Source organism: Camelus dromedarius, chromosome 5, assembly GCF_036321535.1.
Source record: "Camelus dromedarius isolate mCamDro1 chromosome 5, mCamDro1.pat, whole genome shotgun sequence".
Lineage (NCBI taxonomy): Eukaryota > Metazoa > Chordata > Mammalia > Artiodactyla > Camelidae > Camelus > Camelus dromedarius.
The window spans coordinates 51,596,810-51,617,939 of NC_087440.1; positions in this window are offsets into that span (position 1 = coordinate 51,596,810).

The window sequence follows — 21,130 nt, forward strand, 5'->3', positions numbered from 1 at the left end:
CATTGAAGGAGTACCAGCATTTCCCAGGAAGGGAGGCATTTAATTTTTATTTTTAACACAAACATTCTTTACTTCTGGTCAGTGAGCCTTTGTCTTTAATAATTAAAGCAGATGTACAATGTATGTTGGCTAGGCCACAAACAGGCTATTTTATTTTATTATTTTTAACACATTTATTGTGGTATAATTCCTGTACAGTACACTGCACATATCTCAGATGTAAAATTTGATGAATTTTGATAGATATATACACGTATGACCAGGCATTTTAGCTAGCATAAAATTAAAGTTAACTCATGTATAATCCAGAATGACTTCCCCATACCTCCATATGTATGTATATTTTCAATATGTGAAAATTTCTTTCCTCATAGTTAAATATTCCAATCGTAGATTTTTTTTTTTTTTAGAATTTTGAGCACTAAAGGTAAATACCTGGGATTTTTGAGTCTAAAATAGACCTTACTTTCTTCTATATAACTTAGCAGAGGTGCAAAATGTACAGTATAACATTTACAAATAAAATGAGATGCACCCTCTAGTGACCAAATTAAGGCTTTAGCAGTGGAAAAAAATGCTTTCTCTGGGATAGGAGATGTGAACAATTAACAAAAGCCAAGGAGTTTTTTACTATGCAAGACTAGGAACATGATCAAATTTTGTTTTGCCATGGACAAATAAGACATTTTATATAGTGCCTGTCTCTATCTTTGCACGCTGTTATGGTCCCTTGGCACAGATCTCTCACAATTCATTCAGTAACCAACAAGTATTCATTGAGCACCCACTATGCTCAGCCCTGTCCTAGATGCTTGTGATAAAGCAATAAACAAAGAATCCCTACTCTCTACTCTCATGGAGAAAAGAGACAGTAAAGAAGAAAAATAAATAAAACATACTATGCTACATAGTAATAAGTGCTGAGATGAAAGAAAACAAGAAAAAAAGGGTTAGTAATTTTAGATAATATGATAGAATGACAAGGAAGGCCCATGAGGAGAAGACATTGGTGTTAAGTGACAAAGGAAACTGGTAACGCAGCTATCCAGAGGAAGAGTATTCCAAGCAGAAAGACCAGCAAGTGCAAAATCACTGCAGGTCGCCACATTCCTGACAATTTGGAGGAATATAAGAAGTATGTAGCTGGAGCAGAGAAGAAGAGTAGTGGGAAATGACGTTAGAGACATAACTATGGCACCTAGCGTTTTGTGGGTCATTATAAGGAACTTCATTTTGAGCAGAGGAGTGACATGACCTAACAATGTTTTGAACAGGATCGCTTTGGATGCTGTGTTGAAAACAGGCTGAATGGAAACAAAGGTAAAAGTAGGGAGATCAGTCAGAATCTGTTGCTGGCTTGGACCAAGGTAATAGCAGTGGAGATGATGAGAAGTGATCAGACTTTGGACAAATCCAACAGGATTTGCTGACAGATTGATTATAGAGTGTCAGAGGGAGACAAATCAAGGATCACTCCTGTGGGTATGTAAATCTTAACAGTAGAACAGAACTATTACATATAAAATAAATTAGCTACAAGGATATATTGTACAACACAGGTAATATAGCCAATATTTGATAATAACTATAGATGGAGTATAACCTTTAAAAATTGTGGAACACTGTGTTGTATACTTGTAACTTATTTAATATTGTATATCAACTATATCTCAGTTTTTTTAAAAAAAGAACAGAATGAAGCTCAATAGAATAGCAGATTTTACTCTGAGAGGAACATAAGAAAAGCAGTTATTTGTTCCTATGGTTCACATATAAGGACTAGTACTAAAGTGTTTGGTAGTGTGAATGAAGAAGAATGATGAAACGTAAATGGAGAGACAATGGTGTTTTGTTACACATAGGACATGAAGGTGGGAGATGAAGGGAGGGAAGAGGGCACCAAAGAAGTGCCAGGTTTCTGCCCAGGGTTTACCTCAGAAGGATAAGAAAACAAAAGCATATTAAGACCTTGTTAATAAAGCCAGCTCTTCACACTTGGGTTTTCCCAGGGACTGAAATACAGAATACAGGATACCTTTCACATTCATGGGTGGGGGGAAGGGGGAGGCTGAATCATAGAATTTTATAGTTCGAAAAGAATTCTGAGATCAGCTAGGCTGACCTCACTTTATTAATGTGGAAACAACCAGAAAGATTAATTGTTTTGCTTCAGATTTTATTCCTGGTTAGTGACAGACAAGTCTCAGTTTTCTATTCCCATTTTGGGTCTTTTCCTGCTACATCGCATGAAGAACCCCACTAATGTGAGTCCAGATTCTAATAGTTACTTTGAAAGCCATCTATGTTGCCTGCAAAGAATTCCCCTTTTCAATGCTATTTCAACTCTTTGAATTACATAGAGAGAAAGCTGCAATTAGGTGCTCTTTTTTTAAGAGCTGTAATTTGCCTTTTTATCAAGGAGGTGCATTCCAGAACCAACGATCTGCAGACAGCATCAGCAGTAGCAATGTGTAGCATTATGTGAACTTTGAATTTAAATCCTTAAATGCAGACACTTTGAATTCACATCTGTTTTCTAGAAATCACTAGACTTCTGGTAGTTTATATTAAGGAATCTAAATTTTGCAGCTGTAATTCTTCAGACATAGCTTTTGAGAAAACTAATATTATATTACATAATAGTGATATATTTTCCCCTTGCAGTTGCATTCTCAGAGAAAACAGACAATTAGGGAGTTACTTATAACTTATGTCTTAACTATTTTTTATTAATTAAGCATTAAAATTTATTTTAAAGGAGGCCATAAGGGGTTAACCTAATAGCCTTCTGGCTGTTAGTTTTCTCACATGGAAATTAAAAATTTGGACTAGTTGATTTCCACTTTCAGCCCTACAGTTTTGTGGCAAGTAGGTAGAAGGAAATACACAAAAGTAAAAACAGTTACCCCAGTGGTATAATAGGCACACAGGTAATTTCTCTTCTTTAAAAATATTTATTACTATGTTTTTATTAAAAAACTGTTAAAGCAAGTGTTAAAATATCAACATTATATAAAATCATCATTAGCATAAAAATAAAATTTTATGCCAAGTTGCTACTTTCAAAGAGAGCTGAAATTGTTACACTATTTTTACTTACTTTTTTTTTAGTTTCTAAAAAATATATATTTTTATTGAAGCATAGTCAGTTTACAATGTGTCAGTTTCTGCTGCACAGTACAGTGCTTCAGTCACACATGAACATACACAGATTTGTTTTCATACTTTTTTTCACCATAGGTTACTACAAGGTATTGAATATAGTTCCCTGTGCTGTACAGTATGAACTTGTTTATCTTCCTGTTGTGGTTCTGTCTCAGTGTTTCCAGTTGAAGCAGATCTTTTTGCTAGGCTCCATTCTTTTTTCTGGATGGCTGTTCAGAAGTCGGTTGTGGTTTTGTTGTAGTTGCTAGGAGAGGCGAGTTCGTGGTCCTACTACTCCGCCATCTTGATTCAATCTATTTTGCTTTCTCTTGCTAGAAGCATGTAAAATTTAAAAGGATGAACTATCTAATAGAGGATTGTCCAAGAAATAACCAAATGGAAATAAGTGCTACATGTGGAACCTCTTAAGAAAAGTAGAGAATCTTCTATTCTCCAACCCACTCTTCTTGGTCATATAATAAGATAAGTTTAATCTGTCTCAGGAAGAAGTAATAATTATGCTAGAATCTAGGGCTCTTCAAGCCTCCAAAGTTTTGCTTTTGAAATCTGGGAGGGTAAATTCCTGAGTAACCTTACAGAAGCTTTAGTTGTTTCTTTTTTTCTTTTTTCTTTTTTTTTAGTTGTTTCTTATGAAGGAGAAGGATGTGTGATATCTGTACAGCTCTGAAAATAAAAATACCTAGCATTAGCAACTAAGTTAGGTTCCTAAACTCCTCTAGTGTCTGTGAATCATCCCCCACCCCCAAATAATGTAGAAAATTAGTATCACAAGTCTGATCAAAGGAATCAAGCTGGGAGTTTGGTGTTACTAAGCTTAGCTCTTGTTCCTGTATACTGTATACTGTATATAGAGGTCCTCTGAAACTGTGATTATTAGCTAAGATGAATCTTTTCTTCTTGGCAGTGCTAGCCTTTGACTTCAGTTGTCTGTCCTCATGGGCCTTTCTATCTCTTTGCCTCTCTAACCCTGGACACTTTATCTTTCTTCCAACATTGGGCTTTATCTTCAGTCACTTTCAGCTTTGACTATTCTTTGCAGTGATTAATATTTACTTGGCTTTTAGTTTTGTTTTTGTTTTTTTTTTGAGAACTTAGTAAAAACTTACCCAGGATTCTCATTATGTGGGATATACTGATGTGTATCTATGTGGAAACACCTGCATCCCTTCTATGCCACGTGGAAGCCAAGGAATAATCAGAAATATAATCTAATAAGCTACACCACTATTTCTTTTTTGCTGTGGCCACTCTGTGCTAATGCAGAGGCCCCTGCAAATTATTTCCAAGAGTCTCAAATTGAGATGGAGATAAAGTATTCCTCTGTCTTTAATAGCTGTGCATATTTCACTAGCCTTTTAACACTACCGTCTCTTACTCAAGCCTGGAACATATTCTGTGCTCAAAGTCTTTTCCCTACCAGAATCTCTTCACTTCCATTTCATGTCTTGTGGGACTTCTTGTGTATCACTCTTCCCTATCTTGTGGACTGCTTTCTTGACGGACCCACTGACCTTCTTTTCTTGGGCAATAAGCTTTAGCCTTGGAGTGCAAGGTAAACATACTTATGGAGAAGGAGGGAATGAAAAATGCATTTGTTTAAATATTTTCAAGAAACCAGTTTAATTAGAATTCTTGCGATTAGAGCCAGAATGCAAAGCTTTAAGAGAAAAAAATGGAACTATCCTGTTCTATGTGGAGACTGGCCACATAAATATATCTTCTCTCCCTCCTGGAACCCCGCTTAATTGACAAAGAATAAAAGGGGAATAAAATCATAGTTATTATGAGAACACAAGGTGAGCCATCTGTAGGCATGACATCAATGAATTTCAACTAGAGAGTGCTGGGAGTGGGGTAAGGTGGAAAGGAGGTGAAGAGAACAGATGAAGCCGGACGGAGGAAGCCACAGCCTAAAATACTTGTGAAAGCACATACAGCCAAAGATCTAGGAGAGACTTAGAACTCACAAGTATCTGGTTCAGTTAAGAAGTTAGGAAAGAAGTGTAGAGCTGGAAAAAAGGTATTAATTGAAAGTCAAACTTCCACTCTCTATCCTCCAAAGAATTTCAGGCAGTTAGGCATCTATCCCCCAGACAGGGAATCTTAGGGTGCTTTTCTGAAGAAATCAGTGGCCCTAGAACAAAAGTCTTCACATTCTGTTATTTGTAGGTCATACAATAAAATAACCACTCATCTCATGGAGAAGTCATTTGGGCAGTGGGCCCTGATCCCTCACACAGAGCCTAAGTGATTTCTTTTTTTTAATGTGCCATTCTTAAATATAAACACACTACTGAAGATTACTAGAAATTTTAGGAAATTTTGCAACATAAGAGATAGCAAGATAAATAGAAAACTAGACCCGAAAGAAAACAGATAATTCAGATAGATGAGGGTATAAGATGAGTACTTTAAGTACTTATTAACATCAACTGAGAAATTTAAGAAAAGATGTTGCATCTGGAGGTCAACAACAGGATACTATGAAAAAGAAACAATCAGAAAGCAATAAGGAGCTCTTAGAAATTAAAGATAGGGATTGCCAAGTAAAATATTCAGAAGAAAGTTAGGAGAACAGATCGAGCAATTCTCCCAGAACAGAATAAAAAGAAGTATGAAATATGAGGGAAAATATAAGAGAAATAATTTCTACATAAGAAGCCCAATATCCTGAAAATGTGAGTTCCAGAAAGAGATAGTAGAGAAAATGGGGAGGGCATCATCAAAAACTAATATAAGATATTTTTTCAAAGATGAAAGAAAGGAATTTCCCAATTGAAAGGGTTTCCCAAGTGCCCTACAGAATTAATGAAAAAAGATTCATGTCTCAATGTGACATTGTGAAATTTCAGAACGTCGAGGATAAAGAGAAGATTCTAAAAGCTTTCAGTGAAAGTAAAGGTCAATTATAAAGGAATGAAAATCAGACTAGCATCAGATTTTTAATCATCAGGGACTACTATAATATGATGGGAAAATGCCTTTTAATAAATGAGGAAAAAATCAGTTTTAGTTTACAGTTCCGTATCTACCCAAAGTGTCAGTCAAAAGTTAGGGGAGAATAAAGACATTTGGGGGCATGAAGGGATCAGAAAATACACTTTTCATATACCCTATCCTATAAGTTACCAGGAGATAAGTTCTAACAAAATGAGAGAATAAATTCTCTTACCCACAAAGAACAAACAAAACAAAAACAGGGAAATAGTGATTAAAGAAATAGTGACTAACTCAGGAGAAAAATGAATTTCTCAGTATCACAGCTGTACAGCTGGAACTCAGTCCAGATTGGAATTGGATTTAAGAGGACTCTAGAAGGATATACCTAGGAAAAGAAGGAACTTAAGAAATCTGTGCAATTTGGAACTAATTAAGAAGATGATAAAGACTGAAGATTCAAGGAAATAAAGCAATGAAACATGAAAAACTTTGGGGAGTACAGCATTGTGACCCTTTGGAAAAGACCTACTTGAGGGTGAAATCCAACAAACCAAGAGATTAGTCAAAATTTAAAACTTGGGGTTGGAGGAGTAGTTGAAAATGGACTGGTGGTAAATATTAAAAACATTTTAATATGGAAAAGCCTAAACAATTGTGGGAATGAAGATTTTTTAAAGAAACCAGACTTTGCCTTGGGTTTTCCCATGTCAATACCTCTTTAAAATTTTTTTGCTTTAAAGAGCTTAGTATCTTTTAACACTTCACCCAAATCATGCATTTAGTCAAGACAGGTCTGAACAGGACATCGAATATTAAGATCCTCTGCCTTTGGCAAGTGATGCTGTTTACCTCATGCTGATTAAGATTGAGGAACTAACAGTAACATTGTAGACAGAGTAGGTTCAGTGTAGTGAGGAAATTGGAGGGCATGAATAGGAGGTTGTGGTCAGAGGGGAATTTGAGGAGTTTTAAATGATAGTTACCAAGTATGACCACATTAGCCAGTAGTTGTAGTAGAGGTGGAAGTGATGGAGAGGAGAAAGTTAAGGAATGTAAAGGCAGCATGTCAGAAGGCATGGAATTTGCTGAAAAACAAAATATGAGCCATTGAAAAAGGATGAAAGGAATGTCCCAGAAATTAGTAGAAGAGGAATACTAAAGGATAGTATAAATAAAAGAAATAAAAATAACAGATTTCTTCCTTATGATTCATGTATTACTCAGAGGCCTCTGAATTCCTAGAACTTCTATTGAGAAAGTATTTTTGGAATTTCTGTTCCAAATCATTTAATAGTACCATTCAAATATTGTATTTCACTAATTTGTTTCACTGTTACATTCTCAATGCTATTAGGCTTCTAAACACATTGATCTTCAGGATTTCCATAATAGTCTTGAAACAGGAGGGAAGACGGCAGGGCACAACCATTGAAAGAATGACACAGCCATTGAGGATAGGACAAATACTACTTAGAACCAGTTAGGCCCAAGATGGCAGAAGAGTCGACTTCCAGTAGACCTTGGGTCTCATTACACACTCATTGTAATACACTAGCATGCTAAGTGGCTCACCCAGAGGCACCACAACAGTTCTGAGATTGACCATAAAAGGCCAAAAAGTTGGTGATGGCCCAATGTCTGGAAATCCCTGCCCCTTCCCCAAAATAGTTGGAATAATCCTTCCACTTGTATAAAATTACCCAGCCTATAAAAACTAACTAACCCCAAGGCTGCTCTCCCTTCTGAGACGGACTGCATTCTATGGAATATGTATGTCTCTAAATAAACTTGCTTTCACTTTACTATGGCTCACGCTTGAATTCTTCCCTGCATGAAGCCAAGGACCTTCACTTGGCAGGGCCTCTCTCAGGGACTCACCCAAGATCTGGGACATGACCATCCTCTCGCACCCCATTTTTCTGCAAGTCTCCTCCAAATTTAGAGCATGTATTGACTTGCATGTGAGGGCCTGATTATCTCATACATGATTAGTTAATAGAACTGAATGATTATATCTGGCAGCCAAGACAATTAATTACAGTGTCATCAATCTTTCCAGTGACAACTTCGATATTTTTGGTTGGGATTACAATGACTGAGAATATAGGGGGAAAAGAGAAATTTCAACCTACTTTTTTTCTTTACTATCTCCATTTCTTTCACCCCATAAACACACACATCATTCCTCACAAAACTGCTTCCATCTAAATCCTAAACTTCATTGGATTCTAATGGTAATATAACTAATATTTGAAATACTGACACTACTGAGTATAATACGATGATCCATGGCTAGAACAGTTCAGATAAACTACAAGCACTGTAGCTTTTGTTATGAATATGGAGAAATTCCCTGTTCTAGCATCAAATTAGTAACTGGTTCCTCATGCAAATAACTCTTAGAGTTGAACTTCTGTGTACGTTTCCTTTGGATTAAACTCTTAGAGGCAAAATATCTGGGTCAAAGAGTGTGGTAGGCTAGATAATGCCACCCAAAAAATGTCCACACCGTAATCCCCGAAACCTGGGAATACATTAACATAATAAGGGGGACTTCACAGATGTGATTAAGTTAAGAATCCCAAATGGGAAGAGCAGCTTGGGTTTTCCAGGTGGGCCCAATGTAATCACAAGGATCTTTATGTTACCGAATTAAGTCTTACAGACCCTGCTCAGGCAAAGAGCCTCAGCGGGGGAGGGTTCTTTTTCTGTTCCGGTTTGAGCAGCCAATAATAAAACCGAAGCTGAGATTGACACAGCACAAGCTTTATTCAGTGGCCAAAGAATGGAGAAGCCGTAACTAAGTTTACAGTTCAACTTCTTGCCCACCTGGTAAGAGGGGTTTAATTTTAAAGAATGAAAACAAAGAGAGGAGGAGGCTAAGAATGGGGAATCATATGCATTAGTCTACTGGGGAAGGGGCAGTGCTTTTTTGAGGGAGTGGGGTGCCACCCCCTTTTTATACTTTTTTGGTCCTTAATGCCTGGCACCAATAGATGTGTCATTTCATATGCTAATATAGTAAAATATAATGAGACTCAGAGTCTTTTGGAGTTCAGATTCGTGGCTATCTTGGACCCAGCTGGTTCCATCTGGGTTGTTTGTTGTAGCTTCCTTTCTTATTTCTGGACCCTTTAACTTAGAGATTTATGTTAACTTCTGCTAAAGGTTGGGGTTGGAGGTTGTGAGTAAAGACCTGGAGCAGCTCTGGCAACATTTAAAATAGGTGATGTGATGATGGAAGCAAGAGGTTGCAGTGATTCGAGGAAAGAGCCGTGAGCTAAGCAGTACAGGTAGCCTCAGAAGCTGAAAGAGCCAAGGAAATTAATTCTCCCCTCAGAGCCTCCAGAAGGAACCAGCCCTGCCAACACCTAGACTGTATTCCAGTGAGACCGGTTTTGAACTCCTAACCTCCAGAACTGTAAGTAATAAATCTGTGTTGTTTTATGCCGCTAAATTTGTAGTAATTTGTTACAGCAGCAATCAGAAACTAATGCAAAGAATTTACAAATAGTTTCAAGGTTTTAATATCCAAAATTTCCCATCAGCAGTGTATAAGAGTATCTATCTTTAATCTCTGTTTTTCATATGTTCTTCTCATAGAAGTAATCTTTAAACTTTTCTAGGGTGTAGGATATCTCCTCTCTCTCTTTTTATCTCACCCAAGTATCTTGAACCTGATAGATCCACAAAAGTATATATTAACAATGTGGATGAATTTCAGTAGAGTAAGAAAACACTGAAGAAAAATTTGATCTGAATTTTCTTTGAAGAAATGAGTAAGTTTTATTTTTGAGTCCTCTGAGTGAAGTTGAGTATATCATGTGTTTTGGTGTTAAAAAGAAAAAGCATCAAGTAGTATGTGTAAATATATCAGGAATCCCTTGTCTCGTGCTGAAAGGGCAAGCTTAGGAGACCTACTGTGCTGTTGTTACCAAAATGAGACAAGGTTGGAAAAACAATTATAGGAAATAAATAGAAATATACTCCACAAATCTATGTAAACCTGAAAATAGATCATGATTAACGCATTCTTTTTTCATCTGCATTCTAACACAGGTTTCTATCAAGTTGCCCCTTTTTTCTTAATTGCTTTATTGAGGTATAATTTACATATAATAAAGTGCACGTGTTTAAAGTATACAATTTTATAAGTTTTGACATGTATAAAACCTGAGAAACCACCACCATGATGAAGACAATGAACATACCCATCACCCCAAAAAGTTTCCTTATCCTCTTTTGTATTCCCCGCTCTCCACTCCTTCCCACAAGCTTCCATCTGGTCTACTTTATGTCACTACAGATTAGTTTGCAGGTGATTAAGGTTATATAAATGAAATTATACATATATACTTTTATCCTCTGGTTTCTTTTACTCAAAATAATTCTTTTGAGATTCATCCATGTTGTGTGTACAATACCCCGTTGCTTTTTATTGGAATAGTAGTTCATTCTGTGGACATATCACAGGTTGTTTATCCATTCATCTATTGACAGACATATGAGCTGTCTTCAGTTTTTGGCCATCATAAATAAAGCTGCTATGAACACTCATGTACATGCCTTAGTATGAACATGTGCTTTTGTTTCTCAAGGTTAAATATCAGGAAGGCAATGACAGGGAATATATATGTTTTTAACTTCTTAAGAAACTGCCAAACTGTTTTCCAAAGTAACTGTACCATTTTAGTCTCTTTACTGTCAGTGTGTGTGTGTGTGTGTGTGTGTGTGTGTGAGTGTGTGAGAATTCCTGTTACTCCACATTCTAACCTATACTTGTTTTGGTCAGTCATTTTTCATTAGCCATTCTAGTAGGTATGTCGTAGTATCTTGTGGTTTTCATTAGCATTTCTCTAATAACTAATGATGTTGAGATTTTTTTCGTGTGCTTACTTGCCATTCTTACTTGGTGCCTGTTCAAATCTTTGTCAGTTTTTATTGGGTTTATTTATTGTTGAGTTTTCAGAGTTCATCATACTTGACAAAAGTCTTTTAAAAGGGAATTTACTTTGTATGAATTGAATCCTTTTAAATGCATTGAGATTGGTTTTATGGCTCAGAACATGGTCTGTTTTGGTAAGTGTTCCATATTCACTTGAATGTGCTGCTGCTGTTGGGTGGAATGTTCCATAAATGTCAGTTCAAATTTGTTGATAGAGTTCAAGTTTTCTACATCTGTGGTAGGAAGTTTATAATCCCTCAGATATCCAATGAGGTATCACCTCACACCTGCCAGAATGGCCATCATTAAAAAGTCCACAAATGATAAATGCTGGAGAGGGTGTGGAGAAAAGGGAACCCTCCTACACTGTTGATGGGAATGCAGTTTGGTGCAGCCATTATGTAAAATAGTATGGAGATTCCTCAAAAAACTAATATACTTACCATATGATCCAGCAGTCTCACTTGTGGTCATATATCTGGAGGGAACTCTAATTTGAAAAGATACATGCACCCCAACATTCATAGAAACACTACTTATAATAGCCAACACATGGAAACAACCTAAATGTCCATCGGCAGATGACTGAATAAAGAAGCAATGGTATATTTATACAGTGGAATACTACTTAGTCATAAAAAGAATAAAATGTCATTTGCAGCAACATGGATGGCCCTGAAGATTGTTAGCCTAAGTGAAGTAAGCCAGAAAGAGAAAGAAAAATACCATATGATATCACTTATATGTGGAATCTAAAAAAAAAATACTATACAAATGAACTTATTTACAGAACAGACACAGACTCACAGACATAGAAAACAAACTTATGGCTAGCAGGGGGGAAAAGGGGTAGGAAAGGATACATTGGGAGTTCAAGATTTGCAGATACTATTATATATAACATGTACAACAAGTTTCTTCTGTGTAGCACAGAGAACTATATTCAACATTATCTAGTAACCTATAGTGAAGAAGAATATGAAAATGGATATATGTATGTGTATGTATGACTGAAATATTATGCTGTACCCCAGAAATTGACACAACATTGTAACCTGACTGTGCTTCAATTTAAAAAAAAAAAGAGAGAAAACTTGTGAATGAAATGGCTCAACTTCTGTTAAGGACCTTTGAAAAATCATGGAGAATGGGAGAGGTACTGATGGGAACAACAGAGAAAGGATACCTGGTAATGTAAGAGAGAAGGAATAATTGTAGGAAAATATCCTTGAGAAGGCAAGAAGGGACAGGATCCAGTTCATAAAGGTGTTGGCCTTGGGAACAAGGACAGTTTATTCACTGTAAGTTATTAGTGGACATGCAGGGGGACTGGGTAGAATTGGAAGTGAGTAGATGAGATTGTTTTCTTATGATTCCTTTTAATTTCTTAGAGAATTATTAGTTGAAAGTAAGGAAGATAAATGGGAGTATTGGAGATTTGATTAGAGAGAATGTGTAAAACCATTTTCTTGGATAATGGGAAATCAAATTTTTCTAAAGAAATGCAATGGAATTGTTAGGCAGTGCTGAAGGGTCACTGGATATTGGTGTTTATTAATTTAAAATGAGACCAGTCAGAGCAGTTGTCTGGCTAAAGAAAAACATTTTTGGTTGCTCTGGTATAACTGCAGAATAGGGAGAGACTTGGGTTTAACCAGGGTTGGGATTGTTCCAAATGAGTATAATGGAGTTAGATGAGATCAAACAGTTTTCAAGGGACTGCTTATCTGGATGGATCACGGGATATAAGCTGGGTGAAGAGATTTATGCGGATATGAGGTAGGGGATTAATGATCAATGGATGGAGGAAATGACTTAAAAAGTAGAGAAGAGGAAAGATAGGCAATATTCAAAGAGTTGGATGCTTGAAATAATAAAGATATCAGATATGTTGAAATTATGAGTGATGATAAGGTAAGGTGGAGGAAAAGATGAGGCCACATGATTTGGATATATCAACTGTGGGATTTTAAAAGTGCTAGAAATGGTGATAGAAGTACTAGAGATAAGACAATGACCCAAGTCAGTGAGGGGGAAGGCTAGGAGGTAGGCAGATGACTGTAGCAAGGTGTGACTAGTCTGTTTTAATTATTGCCTCCTGTTTGGGGTTGGTCTCTTGGGTAATTAGTAGTGATGAGTCTGAGGTTTGTGGTATCATACTAGAAGAGCGTGGCCTAAGCTAAAACACACAGAGCATTCTTGGCTTATTTATAGATTTCAGTGGATAATTTCTCAGGCAATGAAGTGGCCATCCTGGAGTAGAGGAAGAGATTAAACTAAGGGAGAGGAGTGGAGTAGAACCCACTAGTTACTTTTGGTAGACTTTGTACTCAGAAAATTTGAAAAAACTTAAGTGATCTTTTCAAAGGGAGTCTTCAAAAATGCTCTCTTAATGTATTCTGCTATTTGTTTGGGGCTTTTCTTGGTTTCAGATTCCACTGGAGTGATTGTTCTAGGATAAGAAAATCTATGTTTTGAAAAAATCAACAGCAATAAAACCCAAAACTGGTGCCTATGTCCTAATGGTACTGCTACCTATAGGCAAAAACATCATGGCTTCTCTTCTAAAGACCCTACTTTCAGATATCCACTGCAGTTCTTAGGATAAATAGTGCCAGAAGGTCATCTCCTTAATACCATATGTGTGACTGTCTAGTTCTCTCTATTGTTCAATGATAGTATGACCAGTCTTTATTTCAGGGTCAAAGTGCAGCCAATGTAGCTCTACTAATCCAGAGACTATAACATTGGATGTCAATGCAAAAATAAAACTGCTGCATTTAATTAGGTTCCAGCACTGCAGCCTACTGCTTCTGCTTCTTTCCCTCTCCAGATTCCACCACTTTTGTTCTTCCCTAGTGGATATGTCACCTTTAAACATAAAATTTACCCTGTTCTCTCCAGGAAACCAACCACAGAACTAAGCTCTATTTTTCTTGGTCTTCCCCATCTTTTCTCAGAGTGGCAAGTGAGAAGATCAAGACCTCTCTATTCCACCCCAACATCCAACTAACTCTTGGTCTCAGTTAGGATTAGATTTGGCTGCATGTGATCACAAAATCTAAAATAATAGTGGCTTAAGCAAACTAAAAGTTTATGCCTTTTATGTAAACAAATCCAGAGGGATAATTTTTTAAATTTCTCATTTTAATTTCTAATTTGTTTAATATCAATCAATATACCCACATAAATAAAGCTCTTTTGAGCCTATAATAATTTTTAGAAATTTTAATTGACGTATAATTGACATATAACATGTTAGTTTCAGGTGTACAACATAATGATTTGTTATTTGTGTATTTTACGAAGTGATCACCACAGCAAGTCTAGTTAACATCATTACCAGACATAGCTACAAATTTTTTTTCTTGCGATGAGAACTTTTAAGATCTACTCTTAGCAATTTTCAAACATTTATTGACTGTACTGTACATCCCCAGGACTTATTTATTTTATAACTGAAAGTTTGTACCTTTTGACTTCCTTCACATTTCACCTACCTCCCACTCCCTGACTCTTGCAACCACCAATCTGTTCTCTGTATCTATGAGGTTGGTTTTTTCGTGTTTGTTTTTTAGAGTCTACATATAAAGGATATCACATGGTATTTGTCTTTCTTTGTCTGATTTAATTCACTTAGCATAATGCCCTCAGGATCCACCATGTTGTTTCATATGACAAGATTTCATTTTTCTTTAATGAATGAATATTCCATTGCAGAGGGACTTAATTCATACCTCACATGACAACTACTTGAATTCATCAGTCATTTCAGCCTTTTCCAGTTCTCCACTCTTCCATTGATGGGATGAGGCCCTCACCTTCATGGTCCAAAATAGCTGCTAGATCTCCAGTCATTATCTTCACTCCAGACAATAGGAACAAAGAAGGCACAAAGAAAGATGTATCTTATCCCTTTAAGGCATCTTTCCAGACTTTGTATGTATCAGTGGCTAAAACCTAGTCATATGGCCACATCTAGCTTCAGAAGAGGCTAGGGGATGTAGTGTTACATTTGGATAATAATATGCATGGTTTAATTTCAACATTCTTATTTTAAGGAAGAAGGGGAGAATGGTTAATTGGAGGCAAATGCTTGTCCTGCTTTTCCTTCCCTACTCAATACACAGACACAACAGCAAGAGACAGCCTTGCCCTTTGAGAAGTTGACCAAAGTTTAATATGGTTTAATTACTGTGGGGTGTGGGGGATTGTGAGCAGAGGTAGGAGGTTAGGTTCTGAGACTGAAGAGCCTGTAAGTCATGTTAAAAAAACAGAGAATGAGCTTGAGGACATAGGGAGCCACTGTAAGATTTTAAACAGGAGTGTGACATGCAGTTTTATTTTAGGACCACTTTTGGAGGCTGTGTGGATTACATGTTGGAGCAGGGCAACTTTAAGAGATTCATAGTGACGTTGGTAGGCAGATTTCGTGAAATGATGGGGACAGGCATCTGACAAGAAAGCAATCCCAAATCTTGGCCTTTCAGACCCCTGATCTCCTCACTTTTGATCTTTTCATCTACCCACTTTATTACTATTATGTGGATCACTTCAGAAATCTTTTAAACATAATTTTTTACCTTTCTAGCTAATCTGATTTAGCACCCTAACTTCAGAAAGTCTTTACTCCCAACACTGGCTATATCACTTTTCAATATACATCTTGGTTTCTTAGGGGTATTGGTTGCAGGACGTCACCACCTGCCCCACCACCTGATACCAAAATCTGTAGATGCTCAAGTCCCTAACAGTTGGCTCTCTGTATATCAACCACTTACCCACATCCAACTCCTGTCCTCATGCTCTCTTTACCTAGTTTAGCTTCCATGCTTCTTTCTAAACCTCTCCCCTGGACATATCTTCAGTTCTCTCTCTCTTTTTTTTTTTCCATCTTTTTTTTTTTTTAAGTTTTGGACATATCTTAAATTTTCTTGTCTGTTTCTCTTTATCATGACCTTTGGTTCTGTTAGTCCCTCTTTTTCTGATGGCATATTCTCACAGCATTTAAACTCAAGTGTCTCCTATCTGAAAAACAACAATCAGAAATTTTCTCTAGGACACATGTTCCCCTCCCACCTACTCTCCCTTCTCACATTCATGGCCCAGCTTATTTGTTGCCCCAGCTGTTTACTTCCTCTGAACTCTTGGGATCTACAAGGAAATTGAAGTCACCAAGAATAACGAATGACAGGAATATTCGTTGAGAAGATAATAACTTAGGGGCTAAACTCCTCAATAAATGGGGGTAAAGGAGGGTGGTGGCTTAAAGGTTAGGAGATAGGACTCTTATTACAATTTTAGAAAGGACGACCATCCAATTATGACCAACCACTGACATGAGAGTAAGGAGCTTGAAGCCAGCTTTACACTAGTTAAGGGAAATAATGTGACAGTTTTTACGTAGGAGGAGGAAAACCGTTGTGGAGGAAACCGTATGTGCATGTCTGTATATGTGTATGCTGTCATTTATATAAAAATGTGTAAGTATGAATGTGTACATGTGTGTGCATATGTAAGCATAAAATTATGTCTGGAAGAGAGTTCACCAGAATATTAATAGTGGCTACCACTGGGTGGTAGGATTTGGGTTAATCTTTACTTTTTTATAGTGTTTTTTTAATGCTTGAATATTCTTTTAAAATATGTATCATCTTTGAATTTAGGAGAATGCAAAGTTATTTATCATTTGGGGAAAAAATTTTAATGGGTTGTTCTGAAGTAGCACTGGTCCTTGCCTTATCTTTGTTTTAAATACATATATAATGAGCAGGAGAATAGAAATAAAGAAGAGCAGATGGGAAGAGACTTAGTCTTCTCGTATCATGGGATTATAAGATTTAAGGAGGTGGATGAAGATTTGCTATAGGAATGCATTTAAATCACATCCTGGCACAAACCTAGAGACAGAGGTTCACCCCACTGCATGAAATCAGAACATGAACCAATTTTCAAGTTTTTGCTTCCATCAGAAAAATGAGAATATTGGAATTTATTAAATAGCAAAATCTGAACAGTTGCAACATTATATGAGATAACTTAAGCCAAGTATCACGACCAAAAAAAAAAAACTGCTAGAATTTTGTCCTTTTCTTTAGAAAAAGTGATATTTAACTTGTTTGTTACAAACCACTAACCTCAGTAAATGTCATCTGCTTATTGTCAGAGTTATTAGATTGCAGTTTATGGGCCCAAAAGGGAAATGTACTCTTTCAACTGCTGGAATATAGCAGTTGATTTTTATTATGCTGAAGGATGATTTTTCCTTAAATTACTTGGTAAATTTTACTCAATTCCTTTCTAATACATTTTAAAAACTGATCCTTTAATAAAGAATAAGGAAAAAAACCCACCACTAAATCATATACATGAAACAGCACACATACTTTGTGAGTGCCATTACAGGATGATAAACCCAAAATAGAAATGTACACACTCTTCCATTCATGTAATGAATATTGAGCACCAGTTTTGTTTCAGGCGTTGAATTGGCAACTGAGAATACCATGATGAATAAGACAGCAGTTATTATCTTAAAGGATCTGAGTCTCATGGAGACCAGACAAGTTAGTAGGCAGTTACACAGAGTGGTACTTGTTTCCCTGGGAATGCACAGGGTGCACATGTGAGCACATAGGAGGGGTTCCTATACCATTCTTCAAGAGTAAAGGAAGGTGCCTTGAAAAAGTTCAAAGAAAGATAAATATCCTTTAATTATGTTTTTTAAAAGACCTTTAACTTTTGCATTCTCTGGCAGTGTTTGAAATAAGTTGCTACAGGATTGTGTCGCTTAAGTAGGATATGATGGGTGGCATTTATTATACCCCTGTGACTTGGATGGACACCTTGATGAAGTACAGAGAATATGTATGAATCAGGACAAAGAAGTAGGCACAGGGGACAAGGACAAAAGCTAGGATAACATAAGTAATAGTGAGTGACATTTGTCATAAAGTGGTGTTTTTTTTAAGTTCATTTGTGTCATATTTTATTTTTTTAATGGAGGTACTGGGGATTGAACCCAGGACCTCGTGCATGCTAAGCATACACTCTACCACTGAGCTGTTATTCCCCCACCCACCTAGGTGGCATTTAAAAATGGTGCTTAGGTTTGAATAGGCAGTACACATCTATAAAAATATGAGTAAACAGGAAAATCTGTCTTTGAGATCCTACCTTTTAAAGCCATCTTTATCCACTGTTTACACATCTTTAGTCCAAATTTCCCTCACTAAATCTTCTAACCTCTTATCTGTGGGCATATTCTCTGTGTTGTAGTGGCCTGTGCAGGTTGTACCCCAAGACCCTGACCCTTGCTGGCCATAGTTGATTGGATTATGCAAAGACTCCTCCTGGACAATCAGATTCCTTAAGAATTTGGAATTGTGACTTGGAAGTAATTGTTGGATTCTATTTGGCACTTAAACAAGAAAGTGATATAAAGCAGGAAAAACAAACACCCTCCTCTACCACCCCTCACCAAGGGTGCAGAGAAGCAAAAAAAGAGACCATGTGATGAGAAATAGGGATAGAGAAGGAGGGGGAGGGTAGGGGAGCGCACCAAAGGCTTTGTTTTAATACCTCATGAACACTATATTTCCTGCCCTCTGGTTCCATGAACCAAATATGATCCCTTATGGTAATCTCCTTTTACTTAAACTAGCCAGTGTAGGTTTCTGGTTGAGTCAGATTCTTCTTAAGGCAGCAAGAAAGTAAAAGCATTTGTAGACATGGATAAAGGGTGTCTTTTACCTCAGGAAAAATAAATCCTTGTATGCTATCAAGTGTAGAGACAGAGGAGGGGGCACTATACACTAGAAATATCCTGAGCCTCCACTGGATCTTTATGTGTTGCTTCATGACTGTCATTTCTGTATGTGTGTGATTCGTTTGCTTAACAGCCCCTCCTGTAACTTAATGGGTCCCCTTGGTGCTTCCTTCTGGCTTATACCTTTTCTGCCAACTGCCTCAGTCGTCTCCATTTCCCCATTTTCTGTATGCCTGGGGAAATAGGAAAAATTTCTGATTATGCTTAACTTTTCATACTAGACCACAGGCATATGGATAGGCTGCCATAAATGGATTCTAGTTAGTTTCCTCTTCTGTACCATTGAAATACTGTCTATTCTTCAGAGTTGCAATGAGGGTAAGGAAGGTAAAGTGCCTAGTACCACACTTTGTTCCTGTATAAAACATTTTAAATGTTTTATTTGGAAACGTTTCAAACTCAAGTTTGCAAGAATAATGCAAACAATGCTTTTTCTCATTATCTATTTGTTAAAACATTTTGCTTCATTGATTTCTCTTTCTTGATGTAATTTTGTATTTCTGAATCATTTGAGAATAATTTGCATACGTTATGGTTCTTTACCTCTAAATACTTCAGTGTGTATTTCCTTAGAATATATTCTTACATAAGCACAGTATTTATAAACTTCAGTAAATTCAACACTGATAAAATACTATTTTCTAATCTATCATCCATATATTATTTTTTGAAATTTATTAACAAATATTAGACTTTATCAATTTTTTTTTAAATGGAGTTACTGGGGATTGAACCCAGGACCTCATGCATGCTAAGCATGCACTCTACCACTGAGCAATACTCACCCTCCCCATATTCTAATTTTTTCAATTGACCCAGTGTCCTTAATAGCATGTTTTCTTCTCTAGTATATATAGAATCTGGTCTAGAGTTAGATATTGCATTTAGTTGTCATGTCTATTTAGTCTCCTTTAATTTAGAACATTTATACAGGCTTAAAAAAATCATTTTATAACATTGTCACTTTTGAAGAATAGTCCCTTTTTATTGTCCATAGCCTTTTAATACTGGATAACATAATTCCTGGCATGGGATTCATGCTTATTTAAATCTTAAAGACAATCTCCAAATGGGAAAGACAAATGATTGGTAAATGCTCATCTGGGCTGCAGACTGTTCAGAGCTGTTTACTTTGCCTTAACCAGTAAAGCATATATCATGTAATCATTTCTCAGAATTAAATATTATTTTTAACATAAAGATATCTAGCTCTATTTTACATTCTTGCCTACTCTTATTTCACTGATGTACTGATTCACTTTTATAGTTCCTCTTTTGAAGTTTTAATTTTTAAACACGTCTATTTGTCAAAATTAGCCATTTTTCCTGATTTGCAAATGAGGCAAAACCAAACAATAAACACTTTTGTGACTTATAACATACTTTCTATATTAAATTTAACTTTTCAATCCACAGAATATAGACATTTTGCATTTAGGTCAAAATTCTGGTCCTCTGGACAAAATTTAACCATTATGGGAAAGTGGATATCAGTTATATATTAGAAAAATAAGACTTTTTCGTTGCAAAATGAGTAAGAGACTACAAAACAGGTTACACTAATCTCAATGAAGTACAGAATTACATTTAATACTAGGTTAAGAACTTTCCGCATTTTCTGTATTAAAATACCAGAGGATACTAATCTTTCTTATTTTAGTGCACATAGCACTGAGTCCATCAACAAAACTTGATTGTCTTGTTTCAGTGTACTTTTTTCTAATTTTTTATGCATAAATCTTACTACTATACCCCAGATTGTAAACAGAAAACCAAGAATTTTTTTATATTTTTCTCTAGAGTACAGTGCACACGATAGGTATTCAATCAACTCAGATTAAGTGTTGTTTGCCAGAAGTAGAAATTGATACCTGTTGCAACATATTAATACAGACAAACCTGCGTGGAGTCTTGAGTCCCCTACTTAGCTGGCTGTGGCCTTGAGTAAGTCTTAACTTTCCTAATTATCAGTTTTCTCATCTGTAAAGCAGGGATAATAATAGTTCCTGCCTCATAAAAAGCAGCATGAGATTGGTATAGAAGCTTTGCAGATAGAACAAGCCTTGTGAGATGAATCTAGTTTGGCCAGTATTTCCATTCTACATTTCAGTACTCAGCATATTAACTTAATGTGCTTTTAGGTTAACTTTTTGTGCTAATAGTTGCATATATCTTATTATTCATAAGCAGCGCAAATAAAAAATTTTGAGTCACCATAAATATGACAGAGTGAAATAATGCCACCTCTGAAG